This window comes from Hyperolius riggenbachi, chromosome 2 (genome assembly GCF_040937935.1).
Source record: "Hyperolius riggenbachi isolate aHypRig1 chromosome 2, aHypRig1.pri, whole genome shotgun sequence".
In the NCBI taxonomy this organism is placed as follows: Eukaryota; Metazoa; Chordata; class Amphibia; order Anura; family Hyperoliidae; genus Hyperolius; species Hyperolius riggenbachi.
Window position 1 is genome coordinate 128,043,111 of NC_090647.1, and position 24,808 is coordinate 128,067,918.

The window sequence follows — 24,808 nt, forward strand, 5'->3', positions numbered from 1 at the left end:
AGCAAAAATGACAATTTCACGCCTATTCTGTGCAAATAAACTATCGGGTAGTAAAAGAGACTTTCAAAGACGTGTATATAGGCTTGTAGGCACACCCAAAGTAAAAAGAAAAGCTGTGTATTATGGATATACTGACCTCATTAACTACCCTATATGCGGTGAACCATGCAGCTATAAAAGATCACAGAATAATGGGCATGTTCAGGATTAGTGTTATTTTCAGGAATTACTTATACCCATATCTGCACACCGCTGCATTTCATGTACGCTGACAACACCCAGCACCAGTGTCTGGGTTAATGCTGCCTAATGGCAGTCACTGGCTACTTGAAGAGGTAATGTGGCCTAATAAACATCACTAGCTACTTGAAAGGGGGAAAATTCTGCCCAAGGAGCATCACTAGCTACTTGGAGGGGGTGTCACTGACTACCTGTAGGGGGGGGGGGGGGTTGATGCCTAATTAGCATCAATAGCTACTTGGAGGGGGGAAGGGGGGTGCCACTGACTACCTGTAGGGGGGGAGGGGATGATGCCTAATAAGCATCACTAGCTACTTGGAGGGGGTGAGGGGGTGTCACTGACTACCTGTAGGGGGGGGGGTGATGCCTAATAAGCATCACTAGCTACTTGGAGGGGGGAAGGGGGTGTCACTGACTACCTGTGGGGGGGGAGGAGTGATGCCTAACAAGCATCACTAGCTACTTGAAGGGGGGAAGGGGGTGCCACTGACTACCTGTAGGGGGGGAGGGGATGATGCCTAATAAGCATCACTAGCTACTTGGAGGGGGTGAGGAGGTGTCACTGACTACCTGTAGGGGGGGGGGGGTGATGCCTAATAAGCATCACTAGCTACTTGGAGGGGGGAAGGGGGTGTCACTGACTACCTGTGGGGGGGGGAGGAGTGATGCCTAACAAGCATCACTAGCTACTTGAAGGGGGGAAGGGGGTGCCACTGACTACCTGTAGGGGGGAGGGGATGATGCCTAATAAGCATCACTAGCTACTTGGAGGGGGTGAGGGGGTGTCACTGACTACCTGTAGGGGGGGGGGGGTGATGCCTAATAAGCATCACTAGCTACTTGGAGGGGGGAAGGGGGTGTCACTGACTACCTGTGGGGGGGGGAGGAGTGATGCCTAACAAGCATCACTAGCTACTTGAAGGGGGGGTTCTGCCAAACAGTCATAACAGCATTTCCGATGTTGGTTGCCTCACCCCAAAAAGTTTGAGAACCACCTAACAAAAAAGAAAGGAACAGATGTGACCACTGGCGCACATACCTCAGGACATTTAGATATGCTTAGTTATGAATAAGCTTATGATATGCTTAGATATGCTTCGTTTAGAAACTTTTTCCACACTTAAAAAAAAGGTCAGCAGATAGCTTGAAGGCTAACTAAACCTAAAAATGAACACACCAATTCCTATAGCAATCAGGTTATCAGGTTAATATAAACAGTGCGTAGAAACAAAGTGATAAACAGGATTTATTTTCATAGGCCAAAATTGTTTCTCACTGCATTCTAGCATCCCCTTCTTGCACCTCAGACACTGTAGTTGCCATTGGCAGGTTTTGGTGCGCCGTGTCATTAGCTATAGAGTGCTTGGGGGGCCCCATGTAAAACTTGCATCGGGGCCCATAGCTCCTTAGCTACACCACTGATTACATTAGAAACCGCGTGTCCACTTGAGGGGAAATGCAGAGTTCCACAATTGTTTTTTTCTGATGAAAATATCAGTTCCAGAGTTTAAAAAGGCACTATGGCGAAAAATTCTAAAATTTAAAATCTGTGCAAACATAAACAAATAAGAAGTACTTTTTTTACAGAGTAAAATGAGCCATATATTACTTTTCTCCTATGTTGCTGATACTTACACTAGATAGTAGAAGTCTGACAGCAGCAACAGGTTTTGGACTAGTCCATCTCTCCATGGGGGGATTCTCGGGGATTTATTTATTTTCAAAAGCGCTTAGTGAATGGCAGTTGCTCTGCCCAACTGCCAAAAAGCTGTGTAGCGAGCAGGGAAGCTGGCCAGCATCATTGTTTAAATCCTATTTAGGGAATCTTTTTTTATAAAGAATAAAAGCCTTGCTGAGAATCCCCTATGAAGAGATGGACTAGTCCAAAACCTGTCGCTTCTGTCAGATATCTACTACCTACTGTAAGTGACAGCCACATAGGAGAGAAGTCATTTATGGCTCATTTTACTCTGGAAAAAACGTACTTCTTTGTCCATGTTTGCACACATTTTTACATTTTAAAATGTTCGCCATAGTGCCCCTTTAAGCTAGTAATTTACATTAATCAATATGATTTCTGTAAGTCTTCTTTAATGTTGGGTTTGGTTGGGCTTTAAAACAGTTTAGAACAGGAGTGGACTAAGTTTTTTTGGTCGCGTGTCCCATTCTTCTCGTCCCTCCCCCCAGAGTTGCGAGCAATTCGTAATGACAGGTTTAACTCACCCAATCACAGCATCCAGCCACGATCTCCCTGGCCACACTGGGCGTCATGTGACATGCTAGCGCGCACTGACGGCGGGTCACATGATGACGCTGTGGCCATAAGGAGTGGCACTGGAAGGTGCGATTGGGTGAGTTAAACCAGTCATTACCCACGGCTCGCAACTCTGCAGGGAGGGAGGAGAGGCATGTGATCCTCTATCTGTAGAGCGGATTTAAAATGCTAATGGGCGTAGTTTATCCAGCCCTGGTTTGGAACATCCTGATGACATCATCATTCCCCCCATTAAACTCTTATAGTAACAGGACTACTTGAAAGGACTAATACTGCCTCCAGCACCAACTCCATGTTAGCCACATCACTATACTTCCCATGATCCCTAGTGGACTCTGTTAGCAGCTATACTTCCCATGATCCCTAGTGCAGACTGTTAGCAACTATACTTTCCATGAAAAACAATTAATCTCTGCGCTCTCCCTTCTTCCACAATGTATGGCAGTGACACAATCCCCTTGCGGGTACAGACTCACCAGATCCCAATGGCCAGATCGACCAAGTTGCGCATTCGGGGGTGTGGGCCCCCCCGTCGCCTCTCTGGCTCCTAGATGATGTCTCCTGCTTGCTTCCGTCTGTTGTATGCTTCAGGTAGTTCAGTGATGTGGGGAAAGATAAAAGGAGAGAGGACCCGCCTCTAATAGTGTATTACTCCTTTATTAAAATTGTTAAAAACAAAACAGTTCAGTAGTTCTGGTTTCTAGGTACAGGCATTGGCTGGTAAGGGACTTAGCTCCCGGGTGGCTGCCTATCTCACCGCTGCTGCCTCCTCGCATACCGTTACCGCTGCATGTAAAAAGTCCACGCTAGGGATCACATCAAGTGACGCCGCTTAGCTTCAAAATGGTTGCGTACGCGTCATACGTCACGCGACCACGCGCTTACGTCACTCCCAAGCTCCGCCCTACGCGTTTCGCTGCTAACAGCTCATCAGGGGCTAGCGTCGTGACGTGTGCGCTATGTTTATATCGGCCCTCTCCTCCCAGCTGCCATCCGGGAAGTAACTCCCCCCTCACATCACATATGCATTCCGTTTCCATAGCAACCCCCTGGGCTGCATGATTACGGAAATTACTATACATCCTAGATAAAAAGTAGATACTCATTAATATACATATTTCCTAAAACCAGGTATGATGTTCAATATGAACAATCTTCCTATGTACAGTTGCTATACTTATTCACACTATTACACATATTCACACTATTGCTCATAACGGCTGCAGGGAATGCTTACTGTCAAAAGAACCCATTACAACTAACATCTCTATTATTCGTTGCAATCCCCACTGCTCATTACAAGTACAAAGGTCCCCTACCCATCTAGTCGTTTTTGACAAGTTGTACCAAAGATGAGAAATTAAATTAGGAATTATTAAGAAAACAATTCATATCTATCTCTATGTTAATTCCCTTTGGTTCCAAAGTGTCAAGTTTATAAATCCACCTTGTCTCAAGTCTGGATAATTCACGTATTTTATTACACCCCCTCCAGGAGGGTTTTAATTTTTCAACACCATGCATCTTCATCTCGCTTAATTTGCATCTATGATTATTTACAAAATGTCGGGGTGCACTGTGATTGGTGTGGGCTTTCTCAATTTTATATTTGTGTTCCCCCAGTCTGGCTTTTAATTCCCTACCCGTCCTCCCCACGTATTGTTTCCCACATTTACAACTCAGGCAATAGACCACATATTTGGATCCACATGTTATGAACCCCCTTATCTTGAATTCCTGCCCAGTGACAGTGGACCGGATTGTTTTAGACTTAACCGTTAAGCCTGCCTGACAGGGACCACAGGCTCTACATGGGTAAAATCCATCCTGCTGCCATGGATTTTTTATCGGGGTGGGTGGGTTCACACAACTTGGAGAAAGTATTGATTTGAGGTTATTCGCCCTTCTGTATACAAACTTTGGGTTTGTGGGCACCAGTGTGCCTAATTTTGCATCTGCCTTTAATAGATGCCAATTTTTTCTAATGATCTTTTCCACATCCTTGTATTGGTGGCTGAATCCGGTAATGAACTGAAAATCCATACCGGTATGATCTCTCACTTTCCTCTGTAATGTTTGTTCTCTGGGAACTTCCGCCACCCTTACCTTCTCATTATAAATATATTCATGATTGTAACCTCGTTCTAAGAACCTTTGCTCTAATATAGCTGATTGTTCCCAATAATCTTGCTGGTAGAAGCAGTTTCGTCTGATTCAGAGAAACTGGCTACCAGGTACAGACTTAACCCAATTAGGGTGGTGGCAACTGTCCGTCCCTATATAGCCGTTTCTGTCAGTCTCTTTGAAATATGTACGTGTCCATAGTCTGGTGGGGCCCTTGTTGACCTCCAAATCCAGAAAATGGATTCTGCTCATGTCACACTCCATACTCAACTCAATATTCAGATCGTTGTGGTTTAATAGATCTATATATTCTTTAAGCTCACCCTCCGTTGAGCCCCAAATGATCACCAGGTCATCTATGTACCTGGCCCATTTTATTACTGCGGTGGAGGCGGGGCTCGCCAAAACCTGTTCTTCCCAGACCGCCATGAAGATATTGGCGAAACTGGGTGCGAACCCCGCCCCCATCGCACATCCCTTTATCTGCACATAGTGGTTACCCTGATACCAGAAGTAATTACTTCTGAGGGCAAACTCCAACAATTCAATGACAAAGTCGATCTGCTTTGTGTGCATACCCGTTTTTTCCAAATATAACCGACTTGCCTCCACCCCCGCACCATGCGGTATATTCGAGTACAGGGACGACACATCCGCTGTCGCCAACAGCATGTGTGGCTCTATAGACACCCCCTCAAGGACCATCAGGGCATGCCTGGTATCCCTGAGCAGGTGAGGTATCATCGCCACTGCCGGCTGCAGCATGTCGTCCAAGTACTGTCCCAATCTATGGGTTACTGACCCGATGCCACTTATAATAGGCCTCCCAGGAGGTTCAGTTGGATTCTTATGTACCTTGGGGACCTGATATATCACAGGTATCCTTGGGGCCGATGGTAACAGGTAACTGAATTCATTGTCATTCAACAATCCTTCATTTAGACCTTTCTTTAGTATCTCCCTCATTTCCTCATAGTATTTTTTTGTGGGATCATTATTTAAGGGCTGGTAGGTGGTTCTATCACTGACCAATCTAGACAACTCCTGATTGTACTGCTCATTGGTCATCACGACCACCCCACCCCCTTTATCCGCTGGTCTCACCACTAGATTATTGTCATCCAGAAAGGTTTTCACCTGTTTAGGGACCCCATCCCCTCTTTTCTCCGTTAATTCTCCTAGTTCTTTGCACACTACACGTTTAAAAGCTTCCACTGTACTTCCCCCCGCACCACCTATGGGATTGAAGGTGGAGCTGTTACGTAAAGTTGTGTGTCTGAACTGGGGTATGGGTTGTTCTTTGTGACTTACTGTTGGTTTATCCAAGAAGTATTTTTTTAATAATTAGTCTCCGTATGAACTTGTTAATATCTATATATGTTTCAAATTTATTTAAAGATTTTCTGGGTGCATGCTTAAGACCTTTGTTTAAAATATTCGTCTCTTTCTTCCCAAGCTCAACCCCACTTATATTAAATATACCTCCTTTTGTTATTCCCTCCTCCTTTTGTCCTCTCCCCCTCTCTGCATCCCCTTCTGCCCTTCTTTTTATTTGGCCTCGAGGTGAGTCGTAGGGGCCTATGTTGTCCTCCTCCCACCTCCTCATTCTGGGCTTGGGATAATTCCACGCAAAAGGGGCTTGCTCATACGGTTCTTCTAAAGGATGGAACCTACTTTCCGTCGGGATACCATATTTGGGAGTATAGGTGGGACCTGCTGGTGGACCATTGGGCCGAGATGGTTTATACTCTCTAGGTGGCCTGTGTTGGAATCTATTAGCTCCCCTCCATTGGTTCCTCTGATAAGGCTCAGGGACCCCCCTCCCCCTTCCCCCTTCCCATTGGGTACTGTGTGGGTCCATGATTTCCCCTTTTTGGTATGGCGCCCTCTCCTTGTCCCTGGGGTGTGGGGGTTTCCACCCTATGTGTATTAGTTCCTTGCGGGGGAACATTTCCTCCAACATTTTCCTGCGGAGAAAAGAGGGGATGGGGTCCCTAAACAGGTGAAAACCTTTCTGGATGACAATAATCTAGTGGTGAGACCAGCGGATAAAGGGGGTGGGGTGGTCGTGATGACCAATGAGCAGTACAATCAGGAGTTGTCTAGATTGGTCAGTGATAGAACCACCTACCAGCCCTTAAATAATGATCCCACAAAAAAATACTATGAGGAAATGAGGGAGATACTAAAGAAAGGTCTAAATGAAGGATTGTTGAATGACAATGAATTCAGTTACCTGTTACCATCGGCCCCAAGGATACCTGTGATATATCAGGTCCCCAAGGTACATAAGAATCCAACTGAACCTCCTGGGAGGCCTATTATAAGTGGCATCGGGTCAGTAACCCATAGATTGGGACAGTACTTGGACGACATGCTGCAGCCGGCAGTGGCGATGATACCTCACCTGCTCAGGGATACCAGGCATGCCCTGATGGTCCTTGAGGGGGTGCCTATAGAGCCACACATGCTGTTGGCGACAGCGGATGTGTCGTCCCTGTACTCGAATATACCGCATGGTGCGGGGGTGGAGGCAAGTCGGTTATATTTGGAAAAAACGGGTATGCACACAAAGCAGATCGACTTTGTCATTGAATTGTTGGAATTTGCCCTCAGAAGTAATTACTTCTGGTATCAGGGTAACCACTATGTGCAGATAAAGGGATGTGCGATGGGGGCGGGGTTCGCACCCAGTTTCGCCAATATCTTCATGGCGGTCTGGGAAGAACAGGTTTTGGCGAGCCCCGCCTCCACCGCAGTAATAAAATGGGCCAGGTACATAGATGACCTGGTGATCATTTGGGGCTCAACGGAGGGTGAGCTTAAAGAATATATAGATCTATTAACCCCCTTGGCGGTATGAAAAATACCGCCAGGGGGCAGCGCAGCAGTTTTTTTTTAATTTTTTTTTTTAAATCATGTAGCGAGCCCAGGGCTCGCTACATGATAGCCCCTGCTCAGCGGCATCCCCCCAGCCCCGCCGATCGCCTCCGGCGATAGGCGATCAGGAAATCCTGTTCAAAGAACGTGATTTCCTGGAGGGCTTCCCCCGTCGCCATGGCGACGGGGCGGGATGACGTCACCGACGTCATTGGGAGACCCGATCCACCCCTTGGCGCTGCCTGGCACTGATTGGCCAGGCAGCGCAGGGGTCTGGGGGGGGGCGCGCGCCGCACCGGATAGCGGCGATCGGGCGCGCGGCGGCGGCGATCGGGGTGCTGGCGCAGCTAGCAAAGTGCTAGCTGCGTCCAGCAAAAAAAAAATTATGAAAATCGGCCCAGCAGGGCCTGAGCGGCACCCTCCGGCGGCTTACCCCATGTCACACACGGGGTTACCGCTAAGGTGTTAAACCACAACGATCTGAATATTGAGTTGAGTATGGAGTGTGACATGAGCAGAATCCATTTTCTGGATTTGGAGGTCAACAAGGGCCCCACCAGACTATGGACACGTACATATTTCAAAGAGACTGACAGAAACGGCTACATAGGGACGGACAGTTGCCACCACCCTAATTGGGTTAAGTCTGTACCTGGTAGCCAGTTTCTCCGAATCAGACGAAACTGCTTCTACCAGCAAGATTATTGGGAACAATCAGCTATATTAGAGCAAAGGTTCTTAGAACGAGGTTACAATCATGAATATATTTATGATGAGAAGGTAAGGGTGGCGGAAGTTCCCAGAGAACAAACATTACAGAGGAAAGTGAGAGATCATACCGGTATGGATTTTCAGTTCATTACCGGATTCAGCCACCAATACAAGGATGTGGAAAAGATCATTAGAAAAAATTGGCATCTATTAAAGGCAGATGCAAAATTAGGCACACTGGTGCCCACAAACCCAAAGTTTGTATACAGAAGGGCGAATAACCTCAAATCAATACTTTCTCCAAGTTGTGTGAACCCACCCACCCCGATAAAAAATCCATGGCAGCAGGATGGATTTTACCCATGTAGAGCCTGTGGTCCCTGTCAGGCAGGCTTAACGGTTAAGTCTAAAACAATCCGGTCCACTGTCACTGGGCAGGAATTCAAGATAAGGGGGTTCATAACATGTGGATCCAAATATGTGGTCTATTGCCTGAGTTGTAAATGTGGGAAACAATACGTGGGGAGGACGGGTAGGGGATTAAAAGCCAGACTGGGGGAACACAAATATAAAATTGAGAAAGCCCACACCAATCACAGTGTACCCCGACATTTTGTAAATAATCATAGATGCAAATTAAGCGAGATGAGGATGCATGGTGTTGAAAAATTAAAACCCTCCTGGAGGGGGTGTAATAAAATACGTGAATTATCCAGACTTGAGACAAGGTGGATTTATAAACTTGACACTTTGGAACCAAAGGGAATTAACATAGAGATAGATATGAATTGTTTTCTTAATAATTCCTAATTGAATTTCTCATCTTTGGTACAACTTGTCAAAAACGACTAGATGGGTAGGGGACCTTTGTACTTGTAATGAGCAGTGGGGATTGCAACGAATAATAGCGATGTTAGTTGTAATGGGTTCTTTTGACAGTAAGCATTCCCTGCAGCCGTTATGAGCAATAGTGTGAATATGTGTAATAGTGTGAATAAGTATAGCAATTGTACATAGGAAGATTGTTCATATTGAACATCATACCTGGTTTTAGGAAATATGTATATTAATGAGTATCTACTTTTTATCTAGGATGTATAGTAATTTCCGTAATCATGCAGCCCAGGGGGTTGCTATGGAAACGGAATGCATATGTGATGTGAGGGGGGAGTTACTTCCCGGATGGCAGCTGGAAGGAGAGGGCCGATATAAGCATAGCGCACACGTCACGACGCTAGCCCCTGATGAGCTGTTAGCAGCGAAACGCGTAGGGCGGAGCTTGGGAGTGACGTACGCGCGTGGTCGCGTGACGTATGACGCGTACGCAACCATTTTGAAGCTAAGCGGCGTCACTTGATGTGATCCCTAGCGTGGACTTTTTACATGCAGCGGTAACGGTATGCGAGGAGGCAGCGGCGGTGAGATAGGCAGCCACCCGGGAGCTAAGTCCCTTACCAGTCAATGCCTGTACCTAGAAACCGGAACTACTGAACTGTTTTGTTTTTAACAATTTTAATAAAGGAGTAATACACTATTAGAGGCGGGTCCTCTCTCCTTTTATCTTTCCCCACATCACTGAACTACCTGAAGCATACAACAGACGGAAGCAAGCAGGAGACATCATCTAGGAGCCAGAGAGGCGACGGGGGGGGGCCCACACCCCCGAATGCGCAACTTGGTCGATCTGGCCATTGGGATCTGGTGAGTCTGTACCCGCAAGGGGATTGTGTCACTGCCATACATTGTGGAAGAAGGGAGAGGGCAGAGATTAATTGTTTTTCCTGGACTATATTGGCCTATAACCATTGGGCAGATCTTGCAGCACCCCAGAACTTTGATATAGACTATTTAAGTAGCAAGCTGAGAGAAGTTTGACCAGAGAGGATTCTCTCACCTGTGTTGCCATTAACATATAAGCCAGCTGTGAGCGCTGAATGTGATTGTTGGTATACTTTCCATGATCCCTAGACGAGACTGTTAGCAGCTATACTTCCCATGATCCCTAGTGGAGACTGTTAGCGCATATACTTCCCATGATCCCTAGTGGAGGCTGTTAGAAACTATACTTCCAATGATCCCTATTGGAGACCATTAGCAACTATACTTCCCATGCTCCCAAGCGGAGACTGTTAGCAGCTATACTTCCCATGATCCCTAGTGGAGACTGTTAGCAGCTATACTTCCCATGATCCCTAGTGGAGATTGTTAGCAACTATTCTTCCCATGAGCCCTAGTAGAGACTGTTAGCAACTTTACTTCCCATGATCCCTACTAGAGACTGTTAGCAACTATACTTCCCATGATCCCTAGAGGAGACTGTTAGCAATTATACTTACCATGATCCCTCGTGGAGATTGTTAGCAATTATACTTCCAATGATCCATAGTAGAGACTCTTTGCAGCTATACTTCCCATGCTCCCAAGCGGAGACTGTTAGCAGCTATACTTCCCATGATCCCTAGTGGAGACTGTTAGCAGCTATACTTCCCATGATCCCTAGTGGAGACTGTTAGCAACTATACTTCCCATGATCCCTAGTGGAGACTGTTAGCAACTATACTTCCCATGATCCCTAGTGGAGACTGTTAGCAACTATACTTCCCATGATCCCTAGTGGAGACTGTTAGCAACTATACTTCCCATGATCTCTAGTGGAAACTGTTAGCAGCTAGACTTTCCATGATCCCTAGTGTAGACCGCTAGCAGCTATACTTCAGATAATAACTAGTGGAGACTGTTAGCAGCTATACTTCCCATAATCCCTAGTAGAGACTGTTAGCAGCTATACTTACCATGATCCCTAGTGGAGACTTGTAGCCTCTAATATCTGACACTCCAGGAGGTGTTTTGAAAGAATTCAAGGAATAACTTTCCTGAGTGGTGGTGCTGGGAAAATAATGTTTGCAGGGATTCAGCCTGACAACTCTGATGGCTCTTTTATCCTGCAAATTGAAAAAAAGTTTTCAATTTTGCAATGCTATTTTTCCACGATTTTTCTGCCATTCCGATCCCGATTTTTCTATAGATGCTATGAATGCAGAAGAAATGCAGCATGCAGGGCGTTTGGGATTGGGCAAAATCATTTCCCAGTGGTATGAGTGGTTTTATACTTTTTTATTACTTTAAAGCTGTCCTTGGCGTTTTGCTATTTGCATGCTATTTGAAACGGAGCGCTAAATGCAGCAAATCATTTCTAGTATAAGAGAAACTTGAGTCCTGATGAATGATGATAGTTTGCAGTTCTGCTGACCATCAGGTGGCAACAGAAGGAGTAGATTGATACTAACTGACTCCCATTGTCATCCCCCAGGACGTATGGCCATACCGATACTATCAGCCACATCTGCAGGAACATAAAGAAGATAACAGATGAACAAAGGTACAACAACATTTCATCTTTCGCTATGCAAGTAAATGGTTGCAGAATGTTTTTGTTTACATTTTTGGCTAGAATTCCTTTATAACGTAAACATACGTTAGAGTAAGAAAGCTGCCATTGCTAATCTAGATCTATAGCCTCGTACACACCCATGAGTACTGTCATCCGCAAGAATAGTGATCTTACGCGTGACATTTTGGAGTCATACAGATATGTTAGTAATCTAGAGGCTAGCCACGCATTTGTTGCTATGGAGGAGGGACAGAGTGCAGGACTTTATGGAGTGGCTTTGGGTGGACAGGTGAGAGGAGCACTCAGGACTCGGTCTGGCATCATTGTCGTTAGAGATCTGGTATGCCAAGTCTTTAGGCGGTATCAGAAACTTCCTGTACACACGCTAGATTCTCACCCAAGGTGTTCCGTAATGGCCACCTCAGCCGAGTTTCATACAAAGTGTGTACTATGCTGCTTCCTTGTTTGCATACTGATCTTGTGCGATTAAAACTACATACAGGTTTTCTAGTGAGGTTGTCCAAAACAATTACTTTGAGGACAAGTGAGTAGCACCATACTAAAACCAAAGCAACAACTTTAAGTTCCCACTTAAAGAGACACTGAATGATGATATAATGAATTAGTTGTGTAGTACGGATAATTACTAGAACATTAACAGCAAAGAAAATATTCTCATATTTTTATTTTCAGTTATATAGTGTTTTTTATAACATTGCATCATTCTCTAATATTTGCAGTTTACACACTACTCAGCATTCTAAATGATTTTACAGAGCAGCCCAGTGAACTATTGACCTGTCCTCTGGAGAGTAAAAGAAAATAAAGTGACTGACAGTTGAGATAACAAGCTTCGGAAGACAGAGCTCTCTGTGACTTTGAAAGTTGTGGAGCTCAATGGCTCTTTTGCATAGATAACAGCTGGAGTTTCTTAACTCTTCCTGTACAGGAAACAATATTAGACTCCTGTCTCTGCTCCTAATGTTTTATTTCTTAGCTGTACTAAGCATAAAAATCATTATATCATCTTTTTTTTTTTAGATTCAGTGTGGTGGCCAGCCTATTGCAGGCAATGGCACTTGAGTCTGCACTGTACAGAGACATGCATGTGCATTTGTGCAAAATTAAAACTAAGTATGATTTTTTGTTTGCTTGTTTTAATTATTAAACTAAAAAACAGCTCCCAGCCCATTAACTAATTCCAGCTCATGTTCCCCTGGGAAATTGAAGCCCACCAGCATGTTAGCACACATGGTCCACAACATTAAGAGGCACTATGCAAAAGGTAAGGGAGTGACAAAGCTACCTTCTCACCCACCACCTCTTGCAGAGAACCTTTGTCAGATTTTAGGGTTATGGTGTTTATCCCCACCTCAGTGCCCAGAGCGTGGAGAAAATACCCCCTCACACATGGCATTAGGCCCTGGGTGGACTTATGATGTAATCCAGGAGTCCTCTTTAATAATAATGAAATATGTATTTGCCTATTTATTTCATATAAACCTTTAATATTAAGTATTTTGTATAATAAATAGGCAGTAGGCAGACATGTGGATTCCCTTGTTAATAGAGCACGTAAATTTCACCATAAGTCCATCTCACAGCCTACTCTCTCAAATTCACAGTCTCTTCCTGAGGTTGAAATGAAGAGCATAATCTTTGCAATTCACTGATAAAAATATTGCAGCAAATCATTGGCTGAGGTCTGCAGAATGTACTAGAAGACACATCACTGGTGCTACAGTATATGAGTGGCAATACAGCAATGCAGGGCTCTCAATAACACTGTCAAGCAGTGGACTATCAATTTATCATTATATCCATAATCATACACTTTGGTAGAATTACAAGTCTGCAGACAGTAGATCTTACATGTGGTGGAATTACATAACCCTACACTGTTTGCTTTGTCTTACCTGCTGCTGGCATGGCTTGTGACTCATATCGTTTACTCTAAATATGGCTCGAAAGAAAGCCTTGTGCACATGTTAGGTGGTGTCAAGGTCCTGATGATCTCTGCACCAGTGATTGGGCGCAGAATCTAAGTAGGCATGGGTCTTCACCAGCGCACCACACAGGGGAGAATGGGCCGTCACCCCTAATAGACAACGGACTACTCTGCCGCCTGGTGCCCACCAGATTACGACCTCCAGGGCTGCCCCACCAGTGATGAAAGGAACAGGAAGGGGAGAACAGTGTTGCCAACCTTTCACGTTATTTTTTACTGACAAATACCTAAAAATTTACCGACAAAAGATTTTTTTACTGACAAAATCTCCTGCGCCGTGCGCAACGCGGAGCGACAAAAAATGGGCGTGGTCACGCAACAGAATGTGGGCGTGGTCATGGGTGGGGCCAAACATACATGATTTTAGTAGTGCTGTAAAAGGTCTGCCAGGGAAGTTTGAGCTCTGCCATAGTGTTTCCCCCCCTTCCCCCAAAATATATGTAATCTTACAGAATTTAACCAAAAATCCACATAAATAAACAGATAATTTGGCAGTGGTTCGCTAAAAATAGATGTAATCTGGCAGCAGCGATTCCCCCAAAATACACATAATCTTGCAGTAGTTCCCAAAAATACACTTAATCTGACAGCATTGGTTCCCCAAAAATAGGTAGCCCCAGGTCTATAGGTGTCCCCAGAATAGGTGGCCAGCGATATAGATGTCCCCAGAACAGGTAGCCAGGGGTACAGATGTCCCCAGAACAGGTAGCCAGGGGTATATGTGCCCAGTATATGTAAGCAGGGGTATATGTCCCCAGCATATGTAGCCAGGGGTATTTGTGCCCAGTATATGTAGCCAGGGGTATATATGCCCAGTATATGTAGCCAGGGGTATATGTGCCCAGTATATGTAGGCAGGGGTATATGTCCCCAGCATATATAGCCAGGGGTATATTTGCCCAGTATATGTAGCCAGCGGTATATGTGCCCAGTATATGTAGCCAGCGGTATATGTGCCCAGGATATGTAGCCAGGGGTATATGTGCCCAGTATATGTAGGCAGGGGTATATGTCCCCAGTATATGTAGCCAGGGGTATATGTGCCCAGTATATGTAGGCAGGGGTATATGTCCAGGGTATATGTAGCCAGGGGTATATGTGCCCAGTATATGTAGCCAGGGGTATATGTGCCCAGTATATGTAGCCAGAGGTATATGTGCCCAGTATATGTAGGCAGGGGTATATGTCCCCAGTATATGTAGTCAGGGGTATATGTGCCCAGTATATGTAGCCAGGGGTGTATGTGCCCAGTATATGTAGGCAGGGGTATATGTCCCCAGTATATGTAGCCAGGGGTATATGTGCCCAGTATATATAGCCAGGGGTATATGTGCCCAGTATATATAGCCAGGGGTATATGTGCCCAGTATATGTAGCCAGGGGTATATGTGCCCAGTATATGTAGCCAGGGGTATATGTGCCCAATATATGTAGGCAGGAGTATATGTCTCCAGTATATGTAGCCAGAGATATATGTCCCCAGTATATGTAGGCAGGGGTATATGTGCCCAGTATATATAGTCAGGGGTATATGTGCCCAGTATATGTAGTTGGGGGTATATGTCCCCAGTACATGTAGGCTGGGGAATATGTCCCCAGTATATGTAGGCAGGGGTATTTGTGCCCAGTATATGTAGGCAGGGGTATATGTCCCCAGTATATGTAGGCAGGTGTATATGTCCCCAGCATATGTAGGCAGGGGTATATGTCCCCAGAATAGGTAGCCAGGTGTGCCCCCAGCAGAAGGGGAGCAGCACAGAGAAGAGGGAGAGCTGTGGGATCAGCGGGGAAGGGGGGCCATTCCCCCCCCCCCCCCCCCACCTGAGGGCTCTCCCTCCCTCGCTCTCCCCTCCAGAACTAAGTGTTGTGCGGTGGCTGGCAGCGGGCGGAACTTACCTCCGTCTCGTTGCAGGCGTGGGATGGATTTGCCGCTAGTCTGGTCTGGTCCAGACCAGAGCAGCGGCACCAGAACTTCTGGCGCTTGGAGCGAGACGGAGGTAAGTTCCGCCCACTGCCAAACGTCGCACAACACTTAGTTCTAAAGGGTAGAGCGAGGGAGGGAGAGCCCTAAGGTGAGGGGGGGATAGCCCCCCTTCCCCGCTGTCCCCACAGCTCTCCCTTTTCTCTGCACTGCTCCCCTCCTGCTCACACGGACACTGCTGAATTCCTTACGGAATTCACGGGCAGCTAAAATTGTAACAAAATTTACGGAATGCTCGTAAATTTACGGGCGGTTGGCAACACTGGGGGAGAAGAGTGGACTGGAAAGAAAGGACAGGATAATAACCGGAGTGCCGGGGCAGACTGATGACAGGACTGACTGACCGGGGGTGTCCGGAATCAAAAACTGGCTGCTCAAAAGAAGAATTATTACTGAGCACTGTTTGGCTAGGGTTTGAATACCCTGGTCTTCACGCCAGTATCGTAACCCTGCCCCCCATGTGCACACCCGGATGTCTGCCAGAATGGCATTCGGGGAAACCTTCGCTGGACCCTGGGACCGGTGAGTATAACAGGTGGTACTCAGCTAGGCAACCATTCAGAGCCATCTCAGTTAGAAATCTAGCCCTCTGAGGTTGCTTCTGGCATGCTAGTCCTATAAGCGACACTGACGAGCAAGCGCATTATCCTCCTCCTTACTCTGCCCACTGGAAACCATGCCATTGATCCTCCTCACAGAGTGAATACACACCGCTTCGGTATACCAAAATACTGTGTCAGTCTCTACAGCACACATTTCCCACAGTGTCACCTATAGGACTCAGCTCGATCCTAACAGGCAACTCTATTGAGGGCAGGTACACAGTTTCTGTCCCAAACTCAAGGTGCAAACACACAAGTACTGCCACCTGCAGGGATCAGGACTCAATACCTTGGTGATAGTTTGGGCCCGAGCAGGGACGATTATAGAGGCTAACTGGGGTGGGCACTTGCCCAGGTCCCTAGAGCCGGCTAACGGCTCCCCAGACATCCCACAGAGTAATTTCAGCTATGCATACTCACCTATCCGGTTGCACGCTTCCTTCTGTTTCCATCCCCAAATATCGGCACCTGCTCTCCATGACCCAGAAGCATGTTATGTGAGTATCTACATGCCGCCAGGTCACACAGAGCAGGATGCATGAAAAAAATGAACATCCTATAGGATAATATCACACACCATAGCCAAAACTTAGAGGGAACCTAAACTGAGGATATGGATTTTTCCTTGTAAAAAAAATACCAGTTGCCTGACTCTACTGATGATAGTGTCTTTAATACTTTCAGTCACATCCCCTCAACAAGCATGCAGATCAGGTGCTCTGATTGAAGTCAGACAGGATTAGCTGCATGCTTGTTTCAGGTCTGTGATTCAGCCACTACTGCAGCCAAAGTTCATCAGGAATGCCAGGCAACTGGTATTTTTTAAAAGGAAACATCCATATCCCTCTCAGTTTAGGTTCCCTTTCAGCTGGTGTCATTATAAGTGAAAAGTCATCCGCAGAAAACAATGGTCGTTTTCCGCAGATGTGTGAACTCTACCCAATTGTTCATTCACCCTGTCAAGTAGGGGCTAATTCCCTTTAATTCCTGAATTTGAAACTTATTCTATCCATACTCATTGGATGATAATCTAGTGATCATGGGCGTCCGCAGGTAGGGGCAAAATGGGGCAGCCCCCCCCCCCCCTTCAGCCACCCCCTGGCTGTCAGTCACCCCCCTCTGGCCATCCCCACTTCCTATCATGTAATAGGCAGAGTGCCAGCAGCCAGCGTCAGACCTCCGGTCAGCCGCCGACCCGTGAGAGTGGGCGCCAGGACCACAGGACACCGCACTGATATGCGGAAGTGACATCGCTTCTGCATATGCAGCGCGGTGTCCACGGGGGTACCATTCACCCGCTTATCACTGGTCGCCAGCTGGTTGAAGATCTGACGCTGGCTGCTGGCATGCTGCCTTTTATATGATAGGCAGTGGGGACAGCCAGGGGGGACGACTGACGGTGAGTGGGGGTCAGTGTCACTGCCTAAAACTGGGGGGGGGCCTGTCACTAAACATGAAGGTCCCTGTCACTACCTAAAACCGTGGGGGTGGGGGGGGAACCTGTCATCACCTAAGCTGGGGGGTCCCTGTCACTAAATATGGGGGTCCCTGTCGTCACGCGTGCCGCACATCTTGCCCTTAACACCCCCCACCCACCATGTGCTGGTGAAAAAAAAATTAGCATTACTGGCATCATTATTGAAAACCATTTAGAAACTGTACACAGGAAGAAAATACACACTGCTATTATGATGCTGTGCTCCTGTGCACACAATGATGTCATGCAGGCTGTGCACTGAAGGGTTACAGATGGGTGTGGCAAGAGGGAGGTTGATATATATACAGCTCTGCACCTGTCACATAATCGTGCTTCAATCAGGCAGCCAAGCTAGGCAGGGGGATTGAGGGAGACCATTACGTGGTGAGTATTGGCGGGAATATCGGCTAAGCCACGCTTGTTCAAACTTTACATCAAGTTGGTGATGATCAGAAGTAGTTGGGTTGCTGTGCGCGCTGCTGCCAGGTACAGACGTGCGTGACCTGACTGAGCTGCTGCCATTGCTTCCTGCGCTCTGTCCTGTGCTCTCAGTGCTGCTGCTGCATGAAAACTTCACATGCTTTGTGGTTAGTGTTGTCCGGATCATGAACGATTCGGATCTTTGATCCGAATCTATTTTATGAGTCGATCATCCGAATCATCAAAATGAGTGATTCGGATCGCAAAAGGGGCGGGGCCAGGAGCGACACGCCCCCTCTCAGCGGGCAGCGGGGTCTTGGAAGCAGAGCAGAGATGGATCGCTCTGTTGGAAGAGAGCCAGCCTTGCTGCAGGGACAGGTAGATGAGAGAGGGGACATGGGTGCCACTGCCAGATGTGTGTAGAGCACACATACTGGCTGCAATGTGCTGCTCACTATAGGCTGTCTGTTCCGTAGTGCTGCACAGTGAACACATGGGAAGCTTTTGGCTCAGCACAGCTCAGTAACTTTGCAGACAGTGTGATTGAAAGGCAATATAATCCTCCTGCGCTCGGCACTAAACAGCTGCACTTATCTTCTGGGAATGCTTTCTTTCACTGTGCGACCTTTTCTTTCAAAGTGTACAGATGAACATATAGGTGAAATATATGTAAAGCATATGACTTCAGCATGTGGGTATTACGTGCAAACATTTCTGCTCTCTGCTCGTCCCTCCTCCCTTCTCTGTCCACTCCCTGCCCTCTGTCCATCTTCTCCCCTTCTCTGTGTCCACCCCCCTCCCCTCCTCCTGTCCACAGACCTGTCCTGCTGTTCATTTCACCCCGAATGCTTCCGGTAGTAAAATGATCCGAGATTCGAATCAAAGATCCGGATCTCTTCAATGATCCGATTCGAATCATCCGGATCATTGAAAAGATCCGAACTTCCCATCTCTATTTGTGGTGGGCTGGCGGGCGGCTCGTTCTATACGGTGAGCAGCACAAACTAGTCTCCTCTGAAAACCGATATAAACGATTTTCTGTTTATTTGTGAGAAAATGCGTCAGACTGTCCGCTGACTGCAGTCAACAGCAATGCTGAAACATCTGTCTACGTCTCTGGCTCTCTGCGAGACTCTCAGAATACACTGGAGCTGTTCAACGGCTAATTAGAATAGTTAATTCAACAGCTGAAGACTAACTGGTTGCCATGGGCACTGCGCTCCTTTTGCCCCAGGTTTTTTTTTTTTATCCATCTGTCTCTGCTGAAACTTCTTTGTCTCCCCAGTTATTCCACTTTTATTGATGTTGATCAGTCTCATAAATACAAACTAGGCAGGTGTGAGGCTCAGGGGCTTGCCTATTAAAGCAAGGTACTACAGTAGTGGTGCAGGTGCCTGGAATGTGTATGCTTTGTCTAGACTTAAAAACAAACTGATCTAAAACAATGTATACCACAAAAACATCAAAACACATCCATCTAGTAAATAGTGGGCTGTCTTTTGATATTTCTGTGCTTTTAGCAAGCCTGCCTGAAGTGACCAGCTTTTAGCTATTATGTGCACACACATTGGCCTCGATTCATAAAGCATTTCCGCATGAGGAAATGCTGAAAACTGCTCACTTTACCGACCACACAGCCAAATCTGTATTCATAAAGGCTTTTTCCGCATGAAAAGCCGACATCCACGAGCAGAGTGATCAATCACCGCCTTGCGCGGTGATTATCACAGCAAAAGTAACAAATGTCAATTCATAAAGATTAGAGGTAGCGGTATGCGGACGGGTATTACCGCTACCTCTGATGTGGCGAGAAGCGTGCGGAATCCGTTGCAGTGAATGGGACAGACCTCCCAAGCAGCTGCAGAGAGAACACCGCACGGAGGGATTCCGCCTGCTTCTCCTGTTTCCGCATGCGTAGGACAGCCTAACGCCTGCCTACAGCGGAGTATCTCCGCACGCCTGTCACAACTAGCTAAATTTTTATGAATTACCTCCCTGAAGGCGGAAATACCGACAGCGGTGTTTCCCCGCTCGACTTTCCCCGCTCGCAGGCACTTTTATGAATCGAGGCCATTATGTATTTGGATAGTGGTGGTATCTTCTGCAGTGCTGTACAGAGTATGTTGTCTTGTCACTTACTGTCCCTCAGAGGGGCTCACTGTCTAATCCCTACCATAGTCCTATGTCTATGTATGAATCGGTACTTATCCGTTAGCCGGGCGCATCCTCTAGGTGGCGACAAAACTCCACCAGAGTTACATCTTTCCCTACTATCCATGTCGGCCTGGAGGGGGAATAGTAATTAGTGCCACCTGCCGGATGCGCCCGGCTAACGGATAAGTACCTATAAATCAGTGTAGGGACAATTTAGGAGGAAGCCAATTAACTTATCTGTATGTCTTTTGGGGTGTGGGAGGAATCTCATGCAGATATGGGGAGAACATATAAATTCTGTGCAGATAGTGCCCTGGCTAAGATTCTAACCAGGGACCCAGTGCAAGAGTGCTAATTACTATGCCACCATGCTGCCCACACATGCACCTTGTTTCATGTATGTGAGATGGCATGTAAATGAAGTGATGGTCAATGGAATGCAAATCTGGCTTGTATGCACTTCCTTTGAACCTGATCCACAAATCTGCTTGGAAGTTGGAAATATTTGCATCTCACTGACCATGCATGTTCAGTTCCACTTTTATGCTAGATTGACAGTGGACATGGTGTTCCCTGTAATAGCAGGAATGCAATTGATTGAGATACTGGTGCTGTGTACAGTCAAAAGTGATTCTCCTGATGTGTTTTGTGATAATGCACTGCATGGTGTTATACTGCAATGCACCTGCCATATGGTCAACTGCATGTTAAGGCCATGTTCAAAGTGGCAAATTGGGACAAGTGTTGAATGTTATGCTCACTACAATGAAGCATACAGATAAGTATGCTTTCCTTTTACTGTTAACGCATGTGTTTAGTGGTAACACACTGCATGATGTCGCAATAGATTATACTGCAAGGCTCACTCTACACTGTGAATGTTACATAGGTGGTGTGGTAAGCCATGCCTGGTAACACTATGTAATTTCCCGTCAGATTGATGGGTTGAATCCTTAATTTCTGGTATGTCTAATCTGCTCTTGGAATGGGATTGATTTTCAGATCAGTACTTAGTTACATATATAGTTGGTTGAAAAAAGACATACGTCCATCGAGTACCAACACCAGCCTGCTCCCTCACATATCCCTGTTGATCCAGAGGAAGGCGAAAAAACCCTTACAAGGCATGGTCCAATTAGCCCCTAAAGGGAAAAATTCCTTCCCGACTCCAGATGGCAATCAGATAAAATCCCTGGATCAACATCATTAGGCATTACCTAGTAATTGTAGCCATGGATGTCTTTCAATGCAAGGAAAGCATCTAAGCCCCCTTTAAATGCAGGTATAGAGTTTGCCATAATGACTTCCTGTGGCAATGCATTCCACATCTTAATCACTCTAACTGTAAAGAACCCTTTCCTAAATAAATGGCTAAAACGTTTTTCCTCCATGCGCAGATCATGTCCTCTAGTCCTTTGAGAAGGCCTAGGGACAAAAAGCTCATCCGCCAAGCTATTATATTGCCCTCTGATGTATTTATACATGTTAATTAGATCCCCTCTAAGGCGTCTTTTCTCTAGACTAAATAAACCCAGTTTATCTAACCTTTCTTGATAAGTGAGACCTTCCATCCCACATAGCAATTTTGTTGCTCGTCTCTGCACCTGCTCTAAAACTGCAATATCTTTTTTGTAATGTGGTGCCCAGAACCTGAATTCCATATTCCAGATGTGGCCTTACTAGAGAGTTAAACAGGGGCAATATTATGCTAGCATCTCGAGTTTTTATTACCCTTTTAATGCATCCCAAAATTTTGTTAGCTTTAGCTGCAGCTGCTTGGCATTGAGTACGATTATTTAACTTGTCAATGAGTACTCCTAAGTCCTTCAAGTTTGATGTCCCCAACTGTATCCCATTTATTTTGTATGGTGCTAGTCCATTAGTACGTCCAAAATGCATGACTTTACATTTGTCAACGTTGAATTTCATCTGCCATGTATGTGCCCATATAGCCATCCTATCCAGATCCTGTTGCAATATGACACTATCTTCCTGAGAGTTGATGATTCTGCACAATTTTGTATCATCTGCAAAAATAGCAACATTGCTCACTACTGCATCTACTAGGTCATTAATAAATAAATTGAAGAGCACTGGACCCAGAACAGACCCCTGTGGACCCCACTGCCAACAGTCTCCCATTTTGAGTACGATCCATTGACCACAACTCTTTGTTTTCTGTCCATTAGCCAGTTCCCTATCCATGAACAGACTCTTCCCCAGTCCTTGCATCCTCAACTTTTGCACCAGACTTTTGTGGGAACAGTGTCGAAGGCCTTTGCAAAGTCCAAGTATATCACATCTACAGCATTCCAATATCCACATTAGCATTCACTACCTCATAAAAGCTGAGCATGTTAGTCAAACAGGACCTGTCTTTAGTAAACCCATGTTGATGCTGAGAAATAAGATTATTTTCTACTATGAAGTCATGTATAGTATCTCTTAGTAACCCCTCAAATAGTTTGCATACAACTGATGTTAAGCTTAAAGGTCTATAATTCCTGGATCTGATTTTTTTTTTTTTTTTGCCCTTCTTAAATAATGGGAAAACGTGGGCTGTACGCCAATCCACTGGGACTCTGCCAGTTGCAAGAGAGTCACAAAAGATAAGATAAAGGGGTTTATCTATAACTGACTTAATTCCCTTAGGACCTGAGGATGCATGCCATCTGGGCCAGGTGCCTTGTCGTTTTTTTTTTTTTTTTTTTTTAAATTTATTTAGTCTTGCCTTCACGTCTTCCTGCGTTAAGTATTTAATATTACAGTTAGAAGATTGAGACTCTTCCGCCTCTGTAGTTTGCAACAGTGCTGTTTCTTTTGTGAAGACAGAAGCAAATAAAGCATTAATAACTCTGCCTTACCTTGGTCATCCACCATTGAGTTCCCCCCCCCCCCCCCCCCCCTCATCCTTGAGGAGTCCTATACAGTCAACCTTTCTTTTTTTAGAGTTAATGTACTTGTAAAACTTTTTTGGGGTTAGATTTGATATCCTTAGCGATTTGTTTTTCAGCTTCAATCTTTGCCTGCCTAATTTCTTTTTACAATTTTTATTGCACTCCTTATAATTGCTTAGTGCAGCCTCAGTCCCCTCCTGTTTTAAGACCTTATAGGCATTCTTTTTCCTCTTCATTTTATCTTTAACCTTTCTATTCATCCATAGAGGCCTTTTTTTTTTTTTTTTTTTTTATTCCTAGACATTTTGTTTCCATATGGGATATACATACTACAGTATTGATTGAGTATAAGTTTAAAAGCTTGCCATTTCCCTTCAGTGTCTTCCCCTTGTAGTACATTATCTGAGTTCACCAAAACTTAGTGCCTGCCTATTTGATTGAACTTTGCTTTTCTAAAATTCATAGTTTTAGTGGTCCCGCTGCCCCGTGGCCTATCAGTCACCAGATCAAACGTTATCATGTGATCACTATTTCCCAAATGTTCTTGAACCTGCACATTTGATACATTATCTGGTCTATTAGAAATGATCAGATCCAGTAACGCATTCCCCTAGTTGGTTCAGTTACCATTTGAGTCAAGTAATTGTCCTGTAGTGCTGCCAGAAATCTGCTGCTTTTACCAGAATGGGTAGCCTCAATACTCCAGTCAATGTCTGGAAAGTTGAAGTCGCCCATAATTATGACCTCATTTTTACTTGCAGCTTTTTCAATCTGCTGTAGTAATCGCAGTTCTGCAGCTTCATTAATAAGAGGTGGCCTGTAGCATACCCCAATAAGCAATTGGCAACTTTCATTTCCACCATGAATATTTACCCAAACGGACTCCACATCTTCGCAATCTTCCTCCATCTCATCGTTGAGGACAGCTGTAAGAGAATTCTTAACAAAGAGACAAACCCCTCCACCTTTTTTCCCTGTTCTATCCCTCCCAACAGTCATGGCTTTCATCCATCCATGTCTCGGTTATTCCCACAATGTCATAGCCTTTGTCATTCAGAATGAACTCTAGTTCATCTATTTTATTTGCAAGGCTCCGAGCATTGGTTACCATGCACTTTATATTTTTACCACCACATTTACCAATTTTGTTTACATGAAATGGGCTACTTGAATTTTTACCAACCTTGTTAATCTTTACACTGTCCCCACCCCCTCTCCACCCTCCATAATGATAGGTTCCCACTGTCTTTTTACCTCATCTTGTCTACGTATTGAGACTTTATCCTCCTGCCTCCCCCCCTACTGCAGATAATCATTCCCATTCTCAATCAGGAGCATTCAAACATGCTGAAAACCACCAATTCCACCCATCAATGTGATGTGAAATTGTGTTGTGCACCAGGTATTAAATTTGAAGTGGTCTCAAAGGTGGGCAGCAAGGACACGTGTCAGAAGCTTGGCAGCCACAGTGCTCTGGGAAAGATTTTTGCTTGGATTGTTCCAGCACCCCTACAGGCTATCTAGTCCCTTGCTGCCCTGGCCAAGTGTGCCGCCTCAGTTGCACTTCTGGGAGCATTCTGCACAGTTACATTTGCAATTGAGCAGAAGAGGCACATGGTCGGGGCCCAGCATGCACAGTAGTTCCCAA

The 24,808-nt window shown here is 45.6% G+C and overlaps 1 protein-coding gene and 1 long non-coding RNA gene across 7 annotated transcripts in view; one reads left to right on the forward strand and one right to left on the reverse strand.

The window, feature by feature from the left end:
* The window catches only part of LOC137545780 (uncharacterized), a 107,788-nt gene that overhangs the window by 59,259 nt on the left and 23,721 nt on the right, over positions 1-24,808 (reverse strand). The gene's annotated exons all lie outside the window — the stretch shown is intronic.
* Positions 1-24,808, forward strand: part of LOC137545779 (cell adhesion molecule 1-like) — a 48,540-nt gene that overhangs the window by 9,751 nt on the left and 13,981 nt on the right. For 3 of the 6 annotated variants that reach the window (XM_068267377.1, XM_068267378.1, XM_068267379.1), the window contains one exon: positions 11,541-11,609. The gene's annotated coding sequence lies outside the window, so the exon portion shown is untranslated. Of the gene's footprint in view, positions 1-11,540; positions 11,610-17,986; positions 18,074-18,398; positions 18,488-19,037; positions 19,100-24,808 lie in introns of those variants that run through there. The other 3 variants (XM_068267380.1, XM_068267382.1, XM_068267383.1) reach the window with 3 other exon arrangements.